The sequence below is a fragment of the Drosophila teissieri genome, chromosome 2R (assembly GCF_016746235.2).
Source record: "Drosophila teissieri strain GT53w chromosome 2R, Prin_Dtei_1.1, whole genome shotgun sequence".
Lineage (NCBI taxonomy): Eukaryota > Metazoa > Arthropoda > Insecta > Diptera > Drosophilidae > Drosophila > Drosophila teissieri.
Genome location: NC_053030.1, coordinates 7,767,285 through 7,774,282, shown reverse-complemented (window position 1 = coordinate 7,774,282; position 6,998 = coordinate 7,767,285).

The following is a 6,998-nucleotide window of genomic DNA, read 5'->3' as shown; positions in this document are numbered from 1 at the left end:
GATCCCCGGAATGGCCGCTCTGCAGGTGTATCTCGGTGTAAGTGTAGCGCCACAGGTCATAAATTCAATTTGGCTAACAAACACGTTGCACTCACACAAAGACAGTGGCAAGTTGGCTGCAACATGTGCGAAGTTGTTTGCCAGAGCCATTTTTCATTCCAGCAAATGGCTGCTGGAGATGTTAGTCTTACATTTCTCCATCTTGATACCCTGCAAAGGCTTAAAACGACTATTGATCACCTACAAATCTTCCACCTTCTCGAAAATAGAAATGTATCCTGCTTTCACTATTATTTTACAGGTTTTATGGTATAATCTTCGATACATTTTTTAAACTTACTCCTATTATACATTTTTATTTATACATTTTTTTCAGTATGAACTAGAAGAGGTATAAGCAATGTCGATCTACGATTTGCTGGGCAATTCATCCATGTTTTTTGTTGAGTTTTCCGGTTTCACCTTGTTTCGTTTCGGTGAAATCAGAACCGTAAACTAATTAAGATGATTAAAATCTTTTGTTTTGCTCTGCACGCCAAAACTGGATGAGGAAAAAAATGGAGGATGTGGGCATATGTGCTGCCCACAAAAAGCAACGTAAATTTGATTTTCAAAAATTTCCCATTTAGTTCTTCCTGTCAAATGGAATCTGTAATAATCTATACAAAAACACTTGGATGCGAGAGAAAAACTTAAATAATATGAAACTGGCAAACGGAAGCTGGAACAGCAACAAACATCCGATTAAATTATGCTCAAAGTCAGAAGCGCAGACAGAACAGAACTGGCCAACAAACCACTTTTGGCCAAGTTGGGATGGGGTCTGGTTGCCTGAAATAAGAAAACTTTTCGGCACACTCTATCTCCATTGGCCCCTTCTGCAGGCTGCATTCTCCGCTTCGCTCCAAAAATAAATCAAATAATTCAATTTTAAGCTAAACTTATTTTCGTATTAAAAATGAAAATCAAATAGAAGATAAAAAAGGATCAAGCTGTGCCAGGAAATGCTCTTATGTCGGGCTGCACCGCCCATCTGCCCATCCGCCCCCTGTGACAGTGGGCGTGGCCGGCAGTCATGCCGACGCACAAAGCTGCAACCGCATGTGAGGCCATCTTATGTATATATGTACATACGTATACTCCGATGTGTGGGGATGTTCTATCTGAGAGTGTTCTGGCATGACACTCCTTATTTTTCGAATTAGGCTAAAATTCGAACTCTGCTCTAGGTATCTGAATATCACGAGCGGTGTTATAGTAGCTAACTACTTTGATTATAGATATTTAAAGAAAAAAACTTAAACTTTCAGTGCTTCCAAAGATCTGTTCTATGAACAGTAATGATATTCCATTGCAAAACCTAATAATATTATATAATTTTGAAGCATTTTTCTGCATCTGAACTCGTTTTGGGTCTGTGCAAAATCCCCACTCTATTCGAGTGTTTGTAACTCATATCCTTTTGCAATTTTCGTCGCTGTTGGCCACTAACCGCACTCATATAGCAAAGTCCAGGGATATGTGCGAGTGTGTTGCCTGCGGCCAGGACAATAAAATTGTTTGTCGTTCAAAAGGACCTCTCTGGCTATCTGGCTATCTGGCTATCTCGCTCTCTGTAGCAGGAGCTTAGATTTATGCGGACCAAAAAGTATCCGACTTCTCCCACTCTACTCTATGTTTCTGCCTGCCTGCAAATTGCACGAAAGTTAAGCAGTGCAGTTCGGTGGCCAAGAGCTAATCCTGCGCCCCACTGCACAAAAGCCACAATAATCCGATGGACTGGGATGAAGGTATCTATATGCTACAAAGGCTAAAGGATCGCTGGACTTGGACGACTTGGAAACTACGTCGGAGAGAGAGACAAAATCAATTAACAGTTTTCGGCTGACCGCAGGCGTTCTTTAAAGTTTTTCCCACCCTCGCTCCGCATTTGCCAATCACCCCTCGCAATTTGCTTGTTGCACTGGACTCTCTCGCCGTTTTCATTCAGGGCATTGTGCATTGTCTGCGGGTTATAAATAATAAATAAATGTTTGAATGCACCTACGACCAACAGAAAAACCACAAGGCAGGGTGGGTGAATTTGGCAAAGGAAAAAAGGCAGAGAGGGAAAATATTGGAAATAAAATTTTTCATAATCGAAAACGTGACTGTAATTTTTGAGCTGCCGAGCCAAGCTGCCATTTAAGTGGCGTTCTCCGAACCGTATTCCTCTGAAAATCTCAATATTCACCTACCAGTGAGAAATTTATTTGTTTGTTCTTCAGAATAACCAAATGAATGATTAATTGTTGGAAAATTTCAATCTTTGTTAAAAGTTATATCGAATTTAAGACATATCTGGCAATATTAAGGCTTTCACTCGTTTTGGGAATGTCCCTTTTTCTATGAGGGGATCTCCTTTTATTTTCGATTTCTGGTTGGGCGGCTTTTATACGAATGAAAATGCGATTTGCGCTTTTTATGATTGGCATGTGTTAATAAATTTTCAGGGCTCATGGCGATGAGTGGCACGTCACGTTGTCCATGATCCTCTTTTAGCCCATCCTCTTGTTATCAACTTCCCCGAAGGATACGCGTGTGTGAGAGCTGACACATGTTTTGGACCCAGGCATCTATAGCCACTTCCACTTCCTCAGAAGCCCTCTGTAAATTAGCTCGACACTAATTTTGTGCTTCGGTGAGCAAGAGTATTTTTCAAAAAGTGAGGCCAACGATAAGGGGAGTAATGAAGGACTTCTGCGTTTGATGCGACGACAGGATATGTTTTTATCAATAACATAAATAATTCAAGTCAAATGTCAATGGCTCAATTTTTGTGCCGGGCAAAAAGGCTAGAACCTACAAAAATAAATATAACGAATTCCTGGTTTATTGCTATCGCCAAAAACTTCATGGCAAATTAACTTAAAACGTTTTTTGCATACGCAAATAAACACGATGTGTGGCAGTGGCGGATTGCAAACATTTCCCTGATCTATTTATGCTATGAAAATACCTAAAAAACACAAGTCAAATAACACCAAATGGAGCGGGAATTCCAGCAAATCCACACCAACACACGGAAATAAATATAAATAAATTTTCATTTCGTTTCGCATTCATCAAACATTTTGACAATTTTATCTCAATGGGCGTCCTGAGCGAATGAGTGTCCTTTATTTTTCTACGTTTTTCCCATCTAAGCGTCGGCCAGCGTTGGGCAGCCAAAAAGTAAATTTATGTTATGTTTTTCGGCCCCCGAGCCAAATTCTCACTCACCGAACCAAAACCCTTGGTCATTTCGACTGGACATTGCCATGCAGGAAATGCGTGTTTAGCAAATGTTTTTAAATTGTATAACGAGAATTTATGACGAGCGCTCCATGGACGATGGGTATCGCAAGGTAGCCAATACGAGTAGGTACAACTTCAGCAGAAACAGCAAAAATTGCATGATTTCAGTTCGTTTGGCACTCCGTTTTATTATTTTTCGGTGTTGAAAGAGACGCCCATTTGAATGTGTGTATTTTAACAATTTGGGCAATTTTAGAACAGGAAATTTACGTTAAATAAAGAAAATTTATTTAGTAAAATAAATTAATAAAAAGTGCAAAATAAGGTGATAAACACTTAAATATTATATTGTTTGGAGATGAAGTTGGATTGACATTGACACTTGGCCCCAAAATGTATGCTACAGTATTGTTTTGTAACGACACTCAACATTATTGATATTGGCCAAGGCATCTTGGTGTCCTGACTGAAACAACCTTATCCTTTCGCATCATTACTGAGCAGCAAAATGATATCCCCCCCATCTCCCGGCCATCAGTCCCCCTCTTTTCCCACGATTGCCATTTATTTGAGGCTCGTGGCACTTGGGCCCGTTTGGTTTGTGCAGCATTTCAATGAGCAAATGCAAATAAATTATAAACAAAAAGGGAGACGGAATTCAAATAAAAATATTGATGCTGCTGCTGGATGTTGGATGTCGGAGGACGTGACGAAATGTGTTTTGTGTTTGTTGTTTCTATTTGTCGAGCACTTAAAAGAAATAACCGCCACGTTCTATAAATTAGATGGCGTTTCTCGCTTTCAGGTCCTGGGGTTGCCTGACTAACGAGGCGTATGCGCCATGTCCTGACAAGTGAAAAATGTCCCGCACACGCATATCCTTGCCACTTCTTAGCCCCACATGTGTGTGTGTACGTGTGCGCACCAGGGGCGCTGGGAGCGCAAGGGGGCGTGGCAAAGAAGGCTCGCAAGTGCGAGTGAGTGGTTGCGGTCGGCTGGAGCTGCTTCTTAATCCTGGCAGCGCCAACCGCTTAATTATTCATTGAAGCCAATGCATTGGAATGCCGAAAGCCGCAGGCTTATAAATAGCATGCGAGCAGCGGAACCTCACAATTCTGCGGCCACCTCACTCAACATTAATCAGTTTACGGTCGCAGCTAAATTGATTCGAACAAATATTCCACAGCGCTCTCTCTCTGGGGAATTTCTTCTAAACTCGCGCAGTGCCATAACTCGGCACTTGGGTCAGCAAATCGCTATCGCACCATCAAATGGGCGTTAGTTTCACGATGACATGGAAGGCAATGAGAAGGATTTCCTTGATACCAAATACCTCGATAGTACCAAGTAAAGTACCTATTGTTCGACATATATTTATGAAAATATTCAAGGCTCGGATCTGCAAGCATCTACTTGAAATATCCCATGTGTATGCAACAGAGATATTCGAAATTATTGTTAGCAAAATAAATATTGAAAAATCTGTAATATGGATATGAAAGTATTCCAAGCCTTTCAGCATTCCCATGCAGAGATCCGAACTGATTCCGGCATTTTTCGAAGCCTGCTTGGCAAACATTTCACACCCATCAAACACACATGCATGCATGAAATTGTGGGCGTGGGAGCCTCCTGTGCGTGCTTCCTAGTCCTTTTGCCGCATTCCTATTTTTTCTGCTTTTTTCCCCGTCTGCTCCCTTTTTGTGCAGCATTTAGCAGCATGGGGCGTGCTTTCGACTGCGTTTTGTGCACCAAATGACCGAGTTCTTTGTTATAGTTACTACTTCTGATTCTGCTGCCTTTGCTGGCGGTTGTAAATGCATTGTATTCATGTGTGTGCAACTGTGTTTTTGCGGCCGCATTTATGAGTTTGCATGTCGTGTTTGCAGCACTCCCTCCCTTATCATCACTGCGCACAGCTGCCAACACTTTCAATTGTTTTCAACACTAAAAATCCTCGACAATGAGCCTGAAGTCGCTTTTTGCCATATGCGAGCGACGGTTTACTTTTCTTTCGCCTAAATTGTGTTTTTCCTGCGGCAAATAGTCCGTGGAAAGAAACATATTTTCTTGAGTTCCTTCACTCGGCAGGTTCTTCTTAATTATAGTGAGGTATTAAAAATGAAATACTCCTAATTGCATATGACTGTGTAAGTTAAAGGACATTTTTAGGTTGTGATAAAAGTATCGACTCTATCTTGGTAATTAATGCATAAAATAACAGAGCCTTTCAACCTAGGGAAAATTTAAAGTTACTCTACTTTGTTTAAAAAAGTATACAATGTATCTGAAATTAAAAATAACATTTTAAGCCCGCATTTTGGGAACCGCCATCAAGGCAAAATGCGTCATTTGCATGCGACATGAAAGACAATTAGAGATTGAAAGATCCGAGAAAAGATTCATCCCGTAATCAAATGTAACATTTGCGAAATTATTTTCCAGTCTACTCCGCACTGGCACCATAAACATAAAGAAAATCCATTTGTATGCAAACAAGATACTGCCTCCGACTAAAACTGAGACTCCAGCGAGAGACTCAACTCAACTATTTGGCACCGACTCGCATTTACATGCTAAATAGCCTTTCGCTCGTCCTTGGCAAAAGGACCTCGACTCCCCTACTCACATGCCACTCCCCCATTCGGAATCGGACTACGACTGAGACTCAGTCTCGGCGCCGTGTAATTGAAACGTTAAATAATAAAGCCGCCTGTGGAGTGTAAGAGATTCAATCAGTCCATGACGAAGACAATTAGGGACTGGATTTGCCTGACAAAGGGACGAACTTAACAGGATCTAGGCGGAGAGAAAAGACACGGAGCAGACCGCAGAGGACAGGTCTTCTCACCTACACTGAATTTCCAGCAATCAAATTTATGCAATTTGCACAGCCACACACAAAACCCAAACAAAAGATACATGACGAAATTAAACAAATGATTTTATAAAGAAGCTGTGACGGCGAAAAGACACCCATTATTTCTTCACTAGATCTGCCTAGAGTATAACCGTCAAATATAACACTTTTCGGTAGAAAAAAAAAAGAAATCATTAAAATGTTTTAGGCAATGAAGTCTATTTATAAAATGATGAAATGAATATTCCTTATTTCTAGAACCCATATACTTTGCCATAAAAACTCCAGAGAACAGAAACAACTTGAAACAAAGCAAGTTGCAGAAAAAGTTGACGCAATCAGTAAGAGTATTTCTATCTCTTCTTATCTCCCAATGTCTCTATGCCACCATCGCCTTTTTCCATCCATTCGGGGAAAAGGAAGCGAAATTAGTTGGCTGCAACCTGCAAAAGAAAAGTTTTACGCTTAAGTAAAAGTGCAAATGCTTGCCATTCTTTCTTCGCCCATCAGCCGTCTCTTTCGCACGGAGTCGCCCCATCTCTTTCCCTATTCAATGGCTATATCTGTGTGTCCCTTTCTCTTTGGCATTGCCTTTGGTGCTTCCGACGCCTTTCTTCGCGCAAATTGCGCACAAATTAGTTCAAGTTGAGGCGCATTTCAGCGTTATGACTGTCAATGAGCCGATGCCGGCAGATGCACTGTGAGAAATTATAGTGGAAATGTGGAAAAGGTAATTAAATATTTATTAAAGCAATTGCAAGTGAATATTTTTAAATTTTTAGGCATATTTTTGGATAGTCTAAGAAATAATGCTTTTAATTGCTATTGGGTAAATATTTTATTCGCGGTGTAAAAACTAGGA